Raw genomic sequence first — 19,457 nt, 5'->3', positions numbered from 1 at the left:
GATTCAGTGATCATAAAATTATGGTCAAACCTTTTCACATTATATCCTTCCATCCTCTCCAGATTATTTTGTAGCATATCTGTAGTCATATCATCAAATTTTAAATAAATATTCACATTTTCTAAATTGTATTACAAACACGTGTGTGTATATATATATATGTATATATATATACATATATATATCCTTAGCTCTATAGTTTATACATAAGATATATACACTGTGACTTGTTGACATGTTGCCTGTATCTATAGGTCTATAGACCGTAATTCTCTATCTTCTCTGTTATTTTTTACTTCCTGGAAAGATGTTATTGAAGAAATCAGGTTGTCATTACCACTATCTGAATTTTACTTATTTAAGCCTTATGGTATCCTTTAGCATCTCTCCTCTGTATTTCCCTCTTGTTAAACAAGGGCCTTAGCAAGGTTCAGATTTAATCATTAGAGAGACAATTTCTAAAGTCTGTCAGCCTTTTTCTTTAGTAATGTTAGTGCCTGTAGATTATCAATGCTCAAATCCGTGGATTTTTAGAGGCTCAAGAATATTATACTTTCAATCTATGATTTCTTCATTTCCTGGCTAGAATACTTTCATAAACATTTCATCAACTATTGCATTATCCCTGTGTAAATATTATGTTACAAAGAAGGTTAAGATCTGATTTCCCCTAATAGTTCACCAGTTTTAAAATAGTGAGTTGCAGGAGTTCCCATTGTGGCTAGCATTAACTAACTGACTACTATCCATCAGGATGTGGGTTTGATCCATGGCCTCGCTCAGTGGCTTAAGGATCCAGAGTTGTTGTGAGCTGTGGTGTAGGTCACAGATGAGGCTCGCATCTGGCATTGCTGTGGCTGTGGTGTAGGCCAGCAGCTGCAGATCCAGTTTCACCCCCAGCCTGGAAACTTCCACATGCCTGCAGATATAGCCCTAAAAGAAAAAGAAAAAAAATAGTGAATTGCTCCCTAGCATGCTCCAAAAGTAAAACTGAGTTCATTTTTTTGTTTGTTTGTTTTTTAGGGTTTTCTTTGCTTTTTGTTAAAACAATTAACCTTTGGTGTTAATGTGCTTTATTCATTTTAACTTCTTGCAGTAGTTATTCTTAGCAGTTCACAGATTTTGCTATTATAGTTTATTCTCATTGGCACTTGAGTTATTTTGTCATAATCTAGTTATCTTGTTTTCTAGTATAACAAGATATATTTTAAGCTCTTGTGAACATTTCTGGTCCCAGATATTTAATCAACCATTTCTTCAAGAAGCCCTGGTTCCTTTTAATGAAAAAATAGTATTTAAAGATCATAGTTTACTAGCCGGTGTACTCACTGCTACTGAGTTGGTCAGTTTTCAGGCTTTTCACTAATAAAAGTTAGGAAATATATGCTTTGGTTAAATTGAAGTATAGTTTGAGTTCATAGTCCTTATAGTTTCAAATCAAAACTTAATAAAGAATTTTTACTTAATCGGAATAAGTTTTTGATTGTATTTGGTATGATAGTTTTCAACCACTTAAACCTCTATTTTCTAAAAACTGCTCTGTGTTTACTTACCCTGGTTTAGTTATAGAACTCCGAACTGAGATCCATATGTAGTTAAATACTTCCTACCACTGCATATACTATAAGAAATGGCACAAAATCCCATGTGCTCGTTTCCTATTCTGGAATAATTGGGGAACTCCTCCTCCGTGATGTACCTGAAAGTGCACATCTCTCTTATAATAAATTCTAGTGAATCTTCATAGTCGAGTCAGAGCCTGGACCTTGTTAAGCAGATTGCTTTCACTGAGGATTTTATAAAAAGTCTTCTTGGAACGTCTTCACCAAGAAGCCTTTGATGCTAGAATAGAATGGAGTCTTATCCAGAATATTTAGGTGTACTTTGTTTATCCAGTTATTCCATTTTCCATATGAAACAGCTCTTCCTAACATGTTTTACCTGGGTTGGTAGCCATGGAGTGTGGAGTCATAAGCATACAAAGAAGACAAATATTTAATTACAATATTTGTAGATGAAGTAATATCTATCTTATGTGTCTTAGTCTTCAGTATATAAAGAAGGTATTTATGCAAAGAAACAAAGAGAATGGAGAAAACTAGGAAAAATGGAGCTTTCCTAGAAAGCATAGAAAATTAAATGTGGAAGAGACTTGAGTGATTATATTGTTCAGTGTTTCTTATGCCCAGCTGTACATAGACTCACTTAGGGAACTTAATAAATAAAAATCTGTGTCTGGGCTGTATGTTCAGAGCCTCTGACTGATTTGGAGTAAGATATCAGTTATTTTTTAAAGCTCTTCAGATAAATCTAACATGCAGCCTGAGAGCCAATAATGTACTCCAGTGACCTCATAAGATCGCTGAAGTCCAAAGTAGAATGTGAAGAACACACACCTGGTTAATAAGAGCCAGGCTTATGCACAGGCCCATGTATATCATAGGCCTGTTTGACAGATCTCCTTTTGGTGCTTTTTTAATTTCTCAGCTGGGTAAGCTACATTCTTTTCCTTTTGTGTTATTGTTCATGTACAGTCATGGTGTGTGCTGGATATTCATGCTATGAATAAGGAAACGTTTCCAGTAGGAAACACTGGACTGAACTTGGTGACAGTTATTTGGCTGATTTCCTCTGGCAGCCCTTGCTATCAGGCTCTGTGTTGGCAGGGTTGTACATGGAAGCAGCTTCAGAGATAACCAGCTTTTCCACTAATCAGGCTGTTCCCTACCCTTTGCACTGTAGGCACATCACATGTGATAAAAGGCTTTGTCTTTCTCACTCTTCTCTGCATCTCCTGGAAATATATTAGTTCCTGTTAACTTGCAGCATGTAGTAATAACCAAAGGAAATGACAATCTATATGAAATTATGGCATTCTCAGCAAGGATTTTCACAGCTTGCAAAAGAAGAAAAAGTAGCATAAACCTGTTCATTTCTTGTGGGCTCTTTTTCTTTTTTTTTTCTTTCTTGCTCTATATAAATATTTGCATAATGAATGTTATATAGCACAGGGCTTGTATTTGTCATCTTGCTAAAGTGAACTATATATATGCTGCAAATATTGGAATATTTTTTGGCTAAGAAATCATTTAATTTAACCAAATTTTTACCCTGACAGTTTTCCAGAATTATCTGAAGGATATTTGAACGTGTTATGTCAAACTGAATTCCCATGCCTGAAGTCTTTGACTAGAATTTTTATTTAATTGAAGTAAAGAGCTGGCAAGTCTCTTTTGAAAAACCAGATGTGGTATTTTCTTTAGCTATTATGATCTGGGACAAGAAAATTCAAATTTTATGGCTACTTGCATAGGCGAGAGTAACACTTTGCTAAAACCAAGGTTATTGTATCCAACAATGGTTTATCTGTATATTTTCCAGAAATCACTGTGTTCTAAGACAACAGTTCTTATAAACACTTAAGTGACTGTAAATCACCTGAGGTTCTTGGTTAAAGTCTTCCTCTAATTCAGAGCTTTCAAGGTGAGTTGTGAGAGTCTGCATTTCCAGCAAGCCTCCATGTGTTCCCTGCACTGCTCATACGCAGTGCCTTCAGAAACACAGGGCCTTCTTGAGTAAGAAGTTAACTTATAGAGTACTGAGGGAAGTACTGAGGGAAGTTAGAGACAAATCACTTTCACTGTCAAGGGAATGGAGTCAAATTCTCCAGCCTGTCTTTTCTTAACAATATTTCAAGCTACCTATTCTTATCTGGAGCTTGCAATACTTCTATTTTAAAAAATATCTGTATACATAGAGAGATGTATCTGTATATATATCCCATATATGTATTTATACTGTATAAACGACACTTGAAAGAAATGGAAAAACTGGAATGACAGTTTATAGGCTATGAGTTTTTCTTTTTTTATTTAGATATAATTGACATATTCAGGTGTACAACATAATTATATGATTGCATTATATATGTGTGTGTGTATAAAATTGATCACTGAAATATATATAAGTGATTACTGCAATGTCCAGTTCACATCCATCACCACCCAATTACAGCTGTTTTCCTTATGATGAACTTTTAAGATTTGCTCTCTTAACAACTTTCAAATATGCAATGCAGTGTTATTAGTTATAGTTGCCATGCTGTATGTTACATTCCTGGGACTTAGTTAACTTATAACTAGGAGTTTGCACCTTTTGGCTCCCTTCACTCACCAATCTATTTTCTGTATCTGTGAGTTCAGTTTTGTCTTGTTTTGTTTTTCAGACATTATATATAAGATCATTTGGTATTTGTCTTTCTCTGTCTGAAACAGGTCTTTGTTGTGCTGTGGGTTTTTAAAAGAAAGGAAACAACCTACTTTTACTGCCTCTCCCTTCACCCTTATGATTAGAATCTTCTCTATGTTAGAAGTACATACATTTTGCTAACTGAAAACAAAAAGCTTATGTCAGTATTTTACATGTATTTACTTCACAGTGCATTACTTTAAAAAGAAAAGCTCAGACCATATCTATACATAGAATTCAGATATGCTGAGTCTACACTGCTTTTCCAAATGAAGAATGAAAATAATATTTGAGACCATTTTTGTCCAAGACTATAAACCAGTGACTGTCTAAAATCACATCTATTTCCCCAAACTCGGCACTAGTTTAGTGCACTTAACCCCTAAAGTTGTTTCTAGAAAACAAAATCCTGTTGGAAAGTGGGGGAGAGAGAAATCCACTCAATCTGGGTTCCCTCCCCCCATTTGTGCCCCTCTCTCTCTTTCCCTCTCTTCTCCCTCTCTCACACACATACACACACTCAGACACACTTTATGCATGCATGACTTGCTCTCCAAAGTTTCTGTTCACTTTAATTACATCACTTCCTTCAACATGGATGGATATTTGGAAGTCCCTGTAATTCCCTATAGAAAAAAAAAACTGTACTAAGTCTGTTATGGATGATGCTCTAGCTAATTTGAAAGTATTTCCAGTGAGGAAACTAGTAACAGTAAATATCCATCAGTGGTCTCATGAAAACTCGTGATTGTTGAAATAAAATCCAAAAGGAAGACTCAATCCAGATGTCAAGTCCTTTATATAACACATAAATTCTGCATAAGAAGTAATTTGATTTTGCATTTTTTAATAAATAAAAAGAACGCTACACTTGAGATTATGCTCCAAGTACATTTAGTTGAATCTAATTAAAGTAATGATCATCTATCAATGTGGAACTAGGAACTTTCTATTAGATTAACAGCTTTATTTTTCCAAGCAAAAGTACTCTGAGATACGATGCAAACCAGTGTTATCTATATCAATAAAGCCTGAAGAAATTGACTTCCCCAAATAATATTAAGTATCTTCTGATTTACTTCAAAAATAAATTATGAATATATTTGCTGTATTGACCAAATAAAAAGAAAGACAAAGAACAAGGAAAGTTATTTACATTTTTAATCTCTGAAAATATCTGCCAGGTTTTTTATAATGTGATACGCTCTGTTTGTCTGAACTCCTTACTAAATAAGCAAACTTCTAGGCTTCAGGCCTTAGGTTCCTCTATAGTACCAAGAGTTGAAATTTATAACCTCATAATTATAATCACCAATTTAGAAATAATCAGTATGTCTTGATAGTCATTACTCTGGCCTATCTTAATATCTGAGGGTATAATCTTTAACTTAAAAAAATTCTTAGACCCTCAGAGTTTTCTTATCTAAGTATCCTAAAATAAGCCAATCTTTCCATTTGTTTGTTTGTTTTTCTTAATGACAGAATGTTAGTTCTATTCCCTGCTTTCATGGTGTGAGATGAGTACTGATTTTGCAGTGTATGGAAATTTGAAAGACTAAACACGGGTTAAATGATTAGATATATAGATTACTTACTTTGGTATAAATCTTCATTTTGAATGCATATCATGAGTTTCACATTTTAAAACAGTAGGTAATTGTATCCTAAACAAAAAAAAAAATAAATTCAAAGAATGAGATCATTTCTTTTAAAGTATTTGATATCTCAGGGAAATGCAAAATCCATATCCTTTGTCACCAAAAATTGAACAACAGTGATAAAATATGAAATAAAATTATAAGCATAGAAGAGTCTTATATTTTGATTACCATTGCATTTTTTTGTATTCATTATTTTTCATGGATTTATGTGAAATGAAACTGTCACATATGCTAGTAGCACAAATGCATAGATAGAAAACAACACTATATATTTCCAAGTAAGCAATTATGAAGAAGAGGAGATGTTTATTTAGCTTGACAAAGCTTTTCATAAGTGCACAATGCTAAAACTATAAAATTATAAACAAAAACTGATAAGTGTCTTATTTTAAAACTAGTATAATTATCCATGGTACCTACTTAAATATGATTTGTAAGGTATATATCTTTGGGCTAATACAATTTTGTCTTTAAAACAGGTCTCAACGAAAATAACAAAGTGTTCGTAAAAGTACTGTGAAGTTTAACTAAAATTAATATAAATGAACAGTGACAGCTAGTTATAGTGATTATTGCCTTGACAAACTTCTTATAGTGCCAGCTGTTGTAACCAACTCACAAAGATGGGCTGGACACCCCACACAGCATTTGTTTAATGTATTGAAACTAATAATGCCAAACACACACACAGACACACACACATACACACACACACACCCCAAGAGGGTATGAAAATTTTTCTTACTTATATAGCAAGGCTTTCTGGGGTGAGAGCATGATAATGTCCCAAGCTGGTCTAAAAGAAGATTGGTTCTCCTTTATGATTAGGGAGTAGAGCTGGGTGAGGGTTCTTATACAAAGGCCAGGGATCACATGCTTTGAACATCCTATCAGCACAAAAAGAGAGAGCACCCAGACTTCCTTTATCAACCTCACCAAGTGCTTAGGAGAAGCAGTAGGATTTGAAAGCTGTCAAGAATCAAACATCAAAAATGGAGTCAGTCTTTATTACAACTCCAAACGGTCCCTGTGGTCTCTGATTATTATTCAGATTCCTTGTGAAAGGACATTATGGTAGTATTAAATACCTTTTGGGAATAAGGTAGGTAAAGTGCATGCCTATATAGCATTAATAGGAATATATGACAAAGGCCCACATTTAAAGTTGAGAAACTATTACAATGAATGTGGGAAACATTAAATGAGACAGACTAAATGAGAATTGTATGTAAAGGAGAATGTAACAATTTTGATAATAATATGAAATGATATACACATGTAATTAAAGTTTCAAGTTCCTTTATAAAGAATTATTTTATGGTTGTAGCAAGCTGCATATGATATTACCTTTCAATGGTCATGTAATCAGATTTCATTCTGAATAGCCTAATTTATCTGCTTAAATTATCACACATTAAAATTGAATTTAAATAATTTAGTATTGAATATGTATAAACATTAAGAGAGAAAAGAGTAGCTATTTATTACACCGCCAAGAAATTGAAGCCAGCTGAAATTCTAAAAACCAAGCAAACTCTAAAATGACCAAAATGACAATATTAAAGATAGGACTAGAAATGTACTTTTTTAACCTAAGATTTAGCTATCAATTTTACATACAGCCTATTAATCCCCTCTAAACATCTCAGATAGACATGGGTCATGCTTTGCATTAATAGCTTAAATAATGTGATCATTCATAACTGTCTTACCAGCTAAGTTAGGTGTTAAATGCCATTTATAGTAAATAATATTTTCTGAAAAAAAAATGCATTACAGATTTCCCTTTTTATTAAGAGGAAAATAAGTACTTTAACCTAAATGTCTGTATGTCTGAGTCTTTGAGGACAGCAGAAAGAAAAACTCATATTCTGCATAAATTCTGTGATGTGTCTTTGTAATCACACCGAATTCTATATATGATTTTAAATAATTACAAATTTATTATTTGACTATTTCATTAATTATGATTATATTATTTTGACTGTATTAATTTCAATTTCAAAAACATTTTAGTATATGCTTTTGTAAATGTTTTCTTTTTGCTTCTAAAGAGAAAATTATAAAGGTAAGAGTTAGAAAATCTGTGATGAAAATTTGTAAGCTATTTATTGAAATAGAGTCTTTTTTTTTGAGGGAAGCCTAGATATTGCAATGCTAGAGAAGCTTCAGCGTATATTTAAAAATTAAATATCCAAGGTATCATTTAAGACAGATTTATAAAGCTCTAATTAAATAACTTGCTTAGGATTAAGAGCTAATTAATTGTAAAATCAAACTTCAGCCCTCAAAGCAGTAATTCTAAGATGCCATTGTAATCAAGAGACTGATGAATACTAACCTTTGAAGATAAAAGACACAATATCTACTAGAAAAAAGTAAACAGTTTAATTAGAAATGTGAATTTTTCCATGCAATTGGTGACCAATATAAAATAATGAAAAATAAGCTTTCATAGATAAAAGCCACAGTACATTAAATATGGTCCGCACAAGAAATACATTGGACACAAAGCCTTAGGGCCAGTTTTATCTCTAAAGAAATATCTTCGGAGTCCCCATCATGGCTCAGTGGTTAATGAATCCGACAGGAATGATGAGGTTCTGGGTTCCATCCCTGGCCTTGTTCAGTGGGTTAAGGATCTGGCATTGCCGTGAGCTGTGGTGTAGGTCACAGACACAGCTCAGATCCTGTGTTGCTGTGGCTCTGGCGTAGGCTGGCAGCTGCAGCTCCTATTAGACCCCTAACCTGGGAACCTCCATATGCCCAGGTGTGGCCTTAGAAAAGACCAAAAAAAAAAAAAAGAAAAAGTAATATCATCAATTTTGTGTCGTCAGACTATTTCACTGTGTTTTCTAAAGTTTATATGAAACATTCTTTCTAATAAAATAATAAATAAGCACTATTTTTCATATGATTTCATGTTTACTATTTGTATCAGGAGAACAGTTTTGGTTTCAGTTGACAAAATATGTGGCCAATGGTGGCGTGAAATATAAGACATTTATTGCTAAATTAACAATTATCATTAAACTAGTATTTATCCAGCTGTTAAACAGTATATTTAAGGAATTGAGATCTTTCTATATTACTGCCCTACTGTCCTAAACATGTTGATTTGTCTTTCAGTTTTACAAAATGATAGCCACTGCTCCACATGTACATTAAAGGCAGTATTAAAAGGAAAGGAGTAATGCCAGCTAGATTTTGAAATGTTTTATCAATTAAGCAAAAGTTTTCTCAAAATTCTATGACCCGTTAGACTTCCTATGATAACTTATTGGTTATATCCAGCACACAAGGCCATCTTTAACTCTAGAAGGTGAGAAAGCCCCAATAGTTGGAAGTAGCAAGAGAGAACTAGTTTGCAAATTAAGTCGTGCTATTTAACCCATGGGATCAGCCACCAGTTGTTTCATAAGAAACTGTGATAAGAAAGAACATACCAAATTCTGAGAAAGGAATATATTTAAGTTAGTACATTGGGATTATGTTTTTCATATATACATAACATATATATCTTATGAAAATTTTACTTATGTGAATCATTGCTAAAAGTGAACATGTGAAAAACAGAAAAAATCCAGTTTCTGCACTGCAGGGCCATACACCACTGCATGGAATAGCAACTCTAATGAAGGTGCTGCCTCTGTGTAACTTTTCTTGAGTTAAAAGCCAAAACACTTTGACTTCATTGTTCAGGCAATATGTCTATTGGGTTTTGAGGTTTGAAATTATCATTACTCTTCCTTTCATATAGATTGTGAATAAAGTGAGAAATAGATACATTTCAAATTAAGATGGTTGTATCAGCTTTGTGAATGGTAAATCTGGACTGAATAATATAACCTTCGTCAGGAGCTGAATTTTAGTCTTCCTCCTATTTCCCCAATTACAATCTACTCGTGTTCATGGAGGATTTAAATTTTATTAAAACTCAGTGTAGTTAAGAGAGAAAGAGAGAAGGCTCAGGGAGAAAGGGTGACAGAGAGAGGGAGGGGGAACTCCCTGTCTTCATTAAGATATTTGCTGTCGTGGAGGTTCTGATGCATGTGAAGAGATCTTTCTTTGTTATTTAAGCAATTCCTCAGTATGTGTTTTTGTTAAGAGCTTTTATCCTACCACAAATACCTACCCAGATATTTGCTTTCCAAATAACCTTGTGTCTGAGTGTAGAGGTCCTACACTCCTCTAACCATAAGCCTCTCTTCCAGGCACTGAATTGGGAACTACAGAAACATGAACTGTGTAACATCCATGATTGCAGTGTCTGTGGCAACAGCAAATCCTTTTTTTCTGGGATAAGGATGGCAGTGGTACCAGGATAGGGATTCAGTGTTGAGCAGCAATGGTGACAGCAGTACCAGCATTCAAATATATTTTACATGTAGAAAGAATCAGTATTCTCACTGAACTGACACCGTCGCATCATTTTGGATATGATTCTGTTCACTAGTAAGTGGCTTTTATAAAAGCCTTATAAATTTAAGTTAGATTATGTTGTTGAACAACCCAGAATCTCAGGGTCCGAAATAATAAGCATTTATTTCTGGGACTTATACCTTAGGAACAGTCCCTGCTGTTCCTATGTGGAACATGCTAAATTTGTGAGACAGATTTCAGAGAGAGATGTTAGAATCATGCAGTGCCTCTTAAAGTGTGTTTTCAGATGTAGTGGGAAAAAATACCTTTACATTTCATTGTCCAAAGCAAGTCACAGAACAAAGCTTGATGTCCACATTGGGTGTGGAACCATGTGTTGCTTCTTATCTCTTTTGTGCATTGTTTTAAAACTTGATTCTTAAAACTGTGAGCTATGCAATATCTTTTCGGTAAAATGCCATTCTGCAAGAGCTAGTTTCTGTTGCTTGCACCTTGATTGATGAATACCTCTAGAAGTTGGGGACTAAGCTCTGACTCAAGTCCTCTGACTATAAGCAAACAGAAGTGGAGAAAGGACCTGTTATTAGGAGGACAAAACAAGTCGGTAGAATCACTGGCAGAAAAATGTTTCCTCATTCTTCAGTAGAGCACAGTGGTTGAAAACTGGACTTTGCTGACATGATTTTGTTAGGATCTCAAATTTTGTGCTTATTATCTCTATGACTGTTGGCAAACTATTGAGCTAAGTCTCAATTTCCTTGTCTGCAGAAAGGGAATAAAGTACCCTCTTCCAAAGGCTGTTGTAGGGATTAAATGGATTAATATATGGATGTAGAATGGTGTGTGAACAATAAAAAACACTTGATTTTAGATATTATTTTAATTATTTTTGTTACTCCTAGAATATGGCTGAAGATAGTTATTAACCCCTATTTTATGAGATGTGGTGATAGTCCAGGAAAATGCAGAAAGCAGCTCTCCTCTCTAAAGTGAAATAAGAAGTCAGAGCAGGATGAGGTCAGTGTGAGCCTCAGTAATTACTTTAAATCAGATCTCACAGAAAAAGTTAATCTTGAGTTTATACTATGGCTGTATTTGCTTATCAGCCCCTCCAGTGGTTTGGAAAAGCAACCAACCAAAAACATGGTGTGGTACTCGTGATAAATTTCCACATATATATTATGTTTAGAAATAGCCTCTGACTGGAGTAGATTTGTTGGAGAAATTATTCCACTGGACAGAACTTAGTGCCACTCCATTTTAAAGGAATGGCTGATAATACAGTTCTTCCAATCTTGGCTGAAATATTGCCTTGTCACTATGTATATATGAATTTAATGGCAATACGAGTGAAGAAAAATTATATTCTGAACCTTCACACAGTCCATTGTGCTGACTGCACCTATGCATCAAGCAATGGTATTTGCATATGGACTTAATGTTGTCAGTTGGACCTAACATATTAAATTCCATTCAACACAAATACACAGAGAGAAAATAGAAAGGAATGAAACTCACTGTCATTAGGACCACATTTGATATTTCTTTTTGCAGTTTACCAATGGACTTTGTAATGAAGTGCTTCAGGAAGTAATGGAGAAATGTGGATGGTAGTCAGCACTTAAAATTCCTAAGTAGGAAAACTTCTGCTGACTTCATTTTTTAAAAAAGTAAAATAAAACAAAACAACTACATGAAAGAGAAAGTATTGTATATCTGTTTCCATTTTTCTTCACTTTCACTGGAAATTAAAAAAAGTTGTATTCGTAATAAAAGGGGAAGAGCTAATGATAAAATAAGATAGGTTGTTTAAAACTGGAAGTTGCAAATATATGAGAAGTACGTATGTAATAAATTTGTTCAAACACAGCACATAGCTATTATTATAAATTATTAGCTAGACAGCTAAATGAACTGTTGATTATGCATTATGTATAATTTTAGAAAATATGAGAAATAACATTTGCGTTTTTCTAACTTCTTATTTGGAAATTTCAGCTAGTCTTGTAAATTAGTTTTTTTTTGAGTTAGCTTCTTACATTTTAAGAGGAAAATATACAAAGCAGAGAAGACACACATATATATTTCAGGATAGTTCACAAATCTGTAATTATCTTTCATTAATATATTTTATTATGAAAACCCAAACGTTTAAAAAGACAGTCTTAAATCATGCTGACTTTCCAAGAGACTACATTTATGAAAATAGCCCAATGCAAGTTGTCTTTAATGGCAGAAGGGTAACCATGACAACACAGCTTTTACAAGCCAAAGAGCATATATAATATGCTATATATTGTTAATACGCACATGGATGGTAAAAAGTTCTCTGGCTGTTTTGAAATAGTCATAAAATGCAAGACTTTTCCAATTAAAACTTAAGGACAATATGTAATATTTTGATAGAAAATGTAAGTAATAAGAAAGGGATAGGAAAGTGAAATTATCTATTGCCTAAATAAGGCACATTCCTAGATGCTCTAAATGTGTAATATCATCCACACAACATTCCTGTGAGAGAATTAAAGAACCCTACTTTTGCAGTTGTGGAAACTCATGTTCAGAAAGATAAAATAATTTTCCCAATGTTGAATGAATGGCAAAGGGCAAAGCTGGACTGGAATGCATTCATCACTGTACATTGGAATAGGACTTTCAAACCAGTGACCAAAAGAAAGAGGCAAAATAAAATAAAACCAATGACAAAATCTACACATACAGACCTTATGAAAGAAGAAAAACAATATCAAACAAACTAGATATTCCACAGATATGTGGTCTAATTAAAGAGAAAGGAAAGGCAAGTAGATGCCTGAACTTGAAGTTCTTCCCCAAACACCTGCATTTGCATTATATGCATTCAGTCCAGTTGTGTGGTAAATGTCAATCATCACAGTTCATTTCCTTTGATAAACATATTGTTTCTATATATATGGCTACACTTAAAACTTAAAAGTTAGAAAATGCAAAGAAGATTAATGAAAGCACATTTTATATTTCAAAATGCATTTAAACTTATTGTAACAGTTTAGTTGAAGTATAATTGATATACAGAGAACTGTACATATTTAACATGTACAATTTGATGGTTTTAGTCACATGTAAATATGATATACCATACCATAATTAAGGCAATAGGTATACCCAACACCTACCAGAGTTGGAGGGAGTGAGGAGTAAGGACATTTAACATGAGATCTATCTATCCCCTTAGCAAATTTTGAAATGTGTAATACCAGATTGTTAATTGTAGGTGCTGTGTTATACAGCAGATCTCCAGAACTTCTTCAGCTGGCATAACTGAAACTTTATACTTCAGCTAGCATAACTGAAACTTTATAACAATTCCCCATTTTCCCCATCCCCAACCCCTGACAACCATTATTATATTATCTGCTTCTGTAGATTTGACTGTTTCAGATGCCTCATCTAAGTGGAATCATGCGTTATTTAAAATATAATGTTTTACGTATTAATTCTTGGCTACAGAGAATACCAGGCTTCCTCAATGACTTGTTTCAGAGTTGCAGGAAAACAATTTGCTCATATCCAGCCCAATATTTATAATTTTCAAAGTTTATAAATGGTTAAAAGTTATAGTAAAATATACTTGAATTCATGAAGCATTCAGTTAGATACTTTCAAGATCATATCGTTCAATAAGCATATTATTTTTTAAATTTTAAAGTGACACATGAACTCTTTTTGCAAAAACATCAAATAATACAGGCCAAGCAAAAGTACCCCTTACTGTTCATTCTCAGTGGCAATGACTGCTATTTACTATTATTGTTTTAGTGTATTTCTTTCAGAACTCTATGTTCATTATAGGCGATGTATGTGTGTATGTGTACCTATATATACGTATGCATATACATATATATACACACTGGGTTATATGTATACAAACATGCACATATATATGTATGCATGCATATAGTTTTTGCTTTGAGTTTTTGAGAGTGGAAATAAAATCAAATTGTATGTATTTTTCCATCAGCCTTTCACTCAGGAGGGAGATTTTCCATACCAACAATATAGATCCATCTTCCTCTTTCTAACTGCATCATGTTTAAGTTATTAGAGGTTAACACCATTACAAAACACTGCAGGGAATATTTTTGTGATAATTTTTCTACAGATTAAATTCTTGAAAGTGGAATTATTTGTTATGCACCTACCCAGTTATGCTTCAAAATATAGTAGGTACACTAAAACCAATACTGAACGTGAATACCTATTCACTCTAAAATTTAACAATGTGTGTATTATCATCTGTTAAAAATTTCTCAATTTGTTGAGGAAAAATATGTGTCAACCTATTAATTTGCAACATACACTTTACTTGTGAAGTTAATTTTATTGCTGTATTGGATAGATGGTATTTCTTTTTCTATAAAATAGTTATTATTTGACCACATAAAATTGGAGTTTTTCTTTTTTTAATGGTTTGTGGTTAATATTAATATTATTAAATTTAGTATTAAATATTATTATCTTCCTCTTAGAATGGAGAATATTTTTCTCCCAGACCATCACTTGTCTTTTAACTTGGTGTATGTTGTTTAAATGCCCTATCTTTTTGATGAGGTAGTAATGAACTGAGTTTTACTCAGCCCTCTATACTTGCAGAGTTAACAGCAAATATACTTTTTCCTTAAGTCTATTTCAGATGTTCCTAGTCCATATGAATTCTCAAATATATCTATATTAATCAATAACCTGCCAGTCTGGCAAATCAATCAATGGAAAATTTATATTGTAGCAATAACTAAAAGATGACATAAATATAAGTGCTTTTAAACCCTAGTCAAATCATTTGATAGCTTCATCCTTCTAAAGCTTTCTATTTGTGTGTGATTTCCAAGCTAACTACTGCGGAGAGGCAATATTGATAACAGAAGATTCTGCATCTCCAGCTGCTAAGAACCACTCAGTTACTTTCTTAAGATCAAAGTGTGTCTACAACTTCCTTTTCGGTAACAGGCTATAAAAATAACTTTCTTTTAACTTGACTAACAGGTGTCAGGATAGGTGAAAATGCAGTCCTGAAAGTTTAACCAGACATACCCATATCAAATGAAGAGGATGGACAAGGAAAAGAGTTTGCTTTGTAATCTCCTTGTATCATTTTAGATTCTGTTTCCAGGTTAACTTAACCTTCATAAGTCACTGTTTTTCCTGCGCCTTGCACTAAAATTCTCATGGTTCTCTGTTGCCTAAGAGAAACTGCAGGATGCATTGAAATTCAAGGCTCTGCATTACCTGGTTTTACTGTCTCACATTCCTTCTTTTCCTTTCCTTTCCTTTCCTTTCCTTTCCTTTCCTTTCCTTTCCTTTCCTTTCCCTCCCCTCCCTTTCCCTCCCCTCCCCTGCCCTCCCCTTTCCTTTCTTTTCCTTTCCTTTCCTTTCTTTCTGCCACACCCAGGCCAGGGACTGAACCCCCACCTCAGGGGCAACCTGGCAGCAACTCTGGATCCTTAACCCACCGAACTACACAGGGACTTCCTCACATTATTTTTTGTTCCTCTCTCCCTCTTAATTCAACAATGAATCTTACACTCCAGCTAGGGTTGAAACCTGACTCTACTTGGACTGGTCTTTTATATTTTCAACTCCTAAGATTTAGAACAAAGAGGTTGAGGAACATATCATAATTGCTAAGACTCAGATTTTGTATTAAAGACAATGAGGGGATACTGAAGAGTTCACCTTGTTTCATCAAGAGAAAGAATATAAATTTTAAAAAGCTTTATATGGTGCCTTGTATTTCTTTAGATTCTCTTTTAGCAGTCAGTGAATAAAACACAAATAGAAGCTGATTAAATAGGATAAGCTCAATAGTTAACAATATAAAACATTTTTATTTTTATTTGATATCTGTGTTCCAAGTCAGAAAATACAGACAGCAACTTCTGAGTGTTTTCCTCAGCATATTCTTCTTTCTGGGCATTTGCATTTTCAGTTATAAAAAATGAGATTCTAATCTATAATTTATTGAATGGTAGCATAATATAGCAAAAAAAATTTCATGGACAATAATGGAAGCTGAAGTTCTTTTAATCTCAATTTAATATGTTTACATATTCAATAGTTTTCTTAGTTTTTCATATTAAAAATTCTAACAATATAGATAGAAAATGAGATACAATAGCTTATTCAGATTAATTAAATTTTAATATGTCAATATTCATGTGTATATAATGAATTTTCTTTATACTATTAGAATCCTTGTTTAAATGAATTATGTCAAGGAATGCATCTGTGTGCACATTAAGTGCTCTATAAAGTCTAGAAAAACCTAATGTTTGTATTTCATTTTATTAAGAATCGAACTACACAGGAGATCCCATCATGGCTCAGCGGGTTACAAACCCACTAGTTTCCATGAGGGTATAAGTTCGATCCTTGGCTTCACTCAGTGGGTTCAGGATCCAGCTTTGGCACAGCTGTGGTTTAGGTTGCAGACACCACTCAGATCCTGCATTGCTGTGGCTATAGTGTTGGCCTCAGCTGTAGCTCTGATTCAGATTCAGTCCCTAGCCTGGGAATTTCCACATGCTGCAGGTTTGGCCCTAAAAAGCCAAAAAAAAAAAAAAAAGAAGAAGAAGAAAAAGAATTGAAGTACACACTTTGAATGAATGGAATACTATTAATTGTTTTCTAATTCTGCCTTTCTATATGGCAGTCATTTGGGGTTCTAAATTTGGTTTAATCTCTGTGACACCTTCAAATAAAATTTGAGGCTGAATAAAATAGAAATAGAAGTTTGGACACATATATGTAATTTCAGATAGAATCTAATTCAGACTTAAATGTACTGAGAGGACTAGGAACCAGATTTGGAGAAAATTAAAACCATAGCCAGCACTAAGACAATAAAATAAGTATATAAAATACACAGATGACCAAATCTACTGAATTTTCCCTTTGGTCATGTATTACAGTTAAAATATAGTGGCATCAGCTTTGGAATATACATATATTATATATATGATATATATACATATAGCAGCCTTGGGATATATGCATATTATAAAAGAATAGCTATGTTGTCCCTTATTCTTCTCTTTAAATTTTATAATTCAATTGAAATTATACTAAACCTATGAGTAAATCTGAAAAATGAATTACCTCTTCTGCAATAATTTGTCTTCACAATGATCTAAATCTACTTTTGATCTCAATCAGATATGAATTGATCTCTTCAATATTCAGAGTCAATAAGTTTACCTTCTACCCTTCTTGGCTAAAGCAATTACTTGAAGTTAAACTCTACGAAAATGAGAGTGCTGGAGGAGAAATTACCATGGAAATTATGGGAAGATTCACAGAAGAAAGGCATGTGAGCTCAGCGGGTTGGGTATGGAAAATTAGCCTTGGAAGAATAGATAGGTAAGATGTGTACATTCTAGGCCAGGGGACTAGTGTGTGAACTTCAAGATTATAGCTTCAGCTGACACATAGGCTATAAGATGAAGTCAAAGGAGATGAGGTTCTGGACAACAGTTTCAGTCAAATTGTGAAGGACCTTACATGCTATACTAAGGAGATTCAGTTTTATCCTATGGATTATGAATTCAACTAGCAAATAGATGCACACATTTAAGAAGATGGTATGTACTAGAAATGAGGCAAGGAACTCTTACATAGGAAATCAGATAGCTATCTAAGTTAATACAAATGACAGATACCTAGTCCAACATAAGATACAGGAATCACAGAGAAATACAGATTGTTCAGACACATAGCTTGATACTAACTTCTAGGCACTCAGAGAATTAAGAAACAAAAGTGACTGGCAATGTATATTTACACAGACCTTTGAGGTTTTGAATAGATTAGTTCTCTTCCTTTGAGTAGGATCTGATAGAAAAAAAGAAATGAATTTCTTAAGGGTCTGAGAAATTAAATAATTCAAATAGTGTAAAACTGGAAGACCAGAAGTTACAAAATATTTTCTCACAATTTTACTTAAACAAAGAAAATTTGTATGGCTTCATATCATTAAAATTTTTCTCCATTCTTCTTTGCTAACTTACATTTTAAAATCAAAATTAGGAGTTCCCATCATGGCACAGCGGAAATGAATCCAACTAGGAATCATGAGGTTGCGGGTTCGATCCCTGGCCTCGCTCAGTGGGTTAAGGATCCAGTGTTGCTGTGAGCTGTGCTATAGGTTGCAGACGTGGCTCGAATCTGATGTTGCTGTGTCTCTGGTGTAGGCTGGCGGCTACAACTCCAATTAGACCCCTAGCCTGGGAACTTCCATATACCATGGGTGTGGCCCTCAAAAAAAGACAAAAGCCAAAAAATAAATTAATTAATTAAATAAAATCAAAATTACTTCTCTCTCTGTATGATTTTTTTTTTAATTGAAGTATGGTTTCTCACTGATTGGCTGTTAAACATTATCTAGACATTAAAAACAAGAGCCATAGTTAAATATTAATAAAGAGCTAACATCAAAAGTATAATTTTAATGCATAAAAGTAGATGAATTTCAAATTTAGAGTTCATGCATAGTATATTCCCACAAAAGAAATAGTTTCTCAGTCATGAAGATAACGATCTACAAAAACAAGTACAATAAGCATGACATAGTCAAGGTTACTGATCCTTTGATTTTCAATAGCCATGATGCAATTATTGTTTTGTGTTCATTCACCTATTCTCAGTATTTAGTTTATCTTTCCTATTCAAAACAGAAGGTTAACAAGGATGACAGCACAGATGGTGTCATTTTCTTCTTCACAAGTCAAAATGATAAGCCTTATAAAAAGACTGTCAAAGGCATCCTCTCACCTGTCTGATCCCGTCTGTGCCCCCATCTGCACAGAGCTGATCTCATGACTTGTACTTCCTTGACCTCTTGAAACCAGACTTTCAGGATTAGTTTGGAGAGGAAACAAATTATAGATTTAGTTGTAATTTTAATTGTATAGATATTATATTAGCAAATCAGTTTTTGTTAGAAGATCATGGCATGCTATACATTGTTTAAAATTTCACATACCTTTAATTTTCAGAGTTAGTAGCTACTTTAGTATAAGTCTTATGCTCCTTTCGAATCAATACATATTACCTTTTTTTCCCTCAGCTTAATGGAGAGATAACATTGTGTAAGTTTAAGGCATACAACCTGTTGATTTGATAGTTTTATGT

The sequence above is a fragment of the Sus scrofa genome, chromosome 5, assembly GCF_000003025.6.
Source record: "Sus scrofa isolate TJ Tabasco breed Duroc chromosome 5, Sscrofa11.1, whole genome shotgun sequence".
In the NCBI taxonomy this organism is placed as follows: Eukaryota; Metazoa; Chordata; class Mammalia; order Artiodactyla; family Suidae; genus Sus; species Sus scrofa.
This window is presented reverse-complemented; position numbering follows the sequence as displayed.